The following is a 532-nucleotide window of genomic DNA, read 5'->3' on the forward strand; positions in this document are numbered from 1 at the left end:
TTTGTGCAATTGTGAATGGGATCAGTTTCTTGATTTCTCTTTCTGTTGCTTCATTGTTGGTGTATAAAAATGCAACCGATTTCTGTACGTTGATTTTGTACCCTGCAACTTTGCTGAATTCTTGGATCAGTTCTAGTGGGCTTCTGGTGGAGTCTGTCGGGTTTTCTATGTAGAGTATCATGTCGTCTGCAAAAAGTGATAGTTTGACTTCCTCTTTGCCAATTCTGATGCCTTTGATTTCCTCTTGTTGTCTGATGGCTGATGCTAGGACTTCCAGCACTATGTTAAACAGCAGTGGTGAGAGTGGACATCCCTGTCGTGTTCCTGATCTCAGGGGGAAAGCTCTCTGTTTTTCCCGTTGAGGATGATGTTAGCTGAGGGCTTCTCATAGATGGCTTTGATGATGTTTAAGTAAGTTCCTTCTATCCCAGCTTTCTCGAGGGTCTTTATTAAGAAGGGATGCTGTATTTTGTCAAATGCTTTTTCTGCATCTATCGACAGGATGATATGGTTTTTATCTTTTGTTGATGTG

The sequence above is a fragment of the Hyaena hyaena genome, unplaced genomic scaffold (genome assembly GCF_003009895.1).
Source record: "Hyaena hyaena isolate Hyena2069 unplaced genomic scaffold, ASM300989v1 scaffold_637, whole genome shotgun sequence".
Taxonomy (NCBI): domain Eukaryota; kingdom Metazoa; phylum Chordata; class Mammalia; order Carnivora; family Hyaenidae; genus Hyaena; species Hyaena hyaena.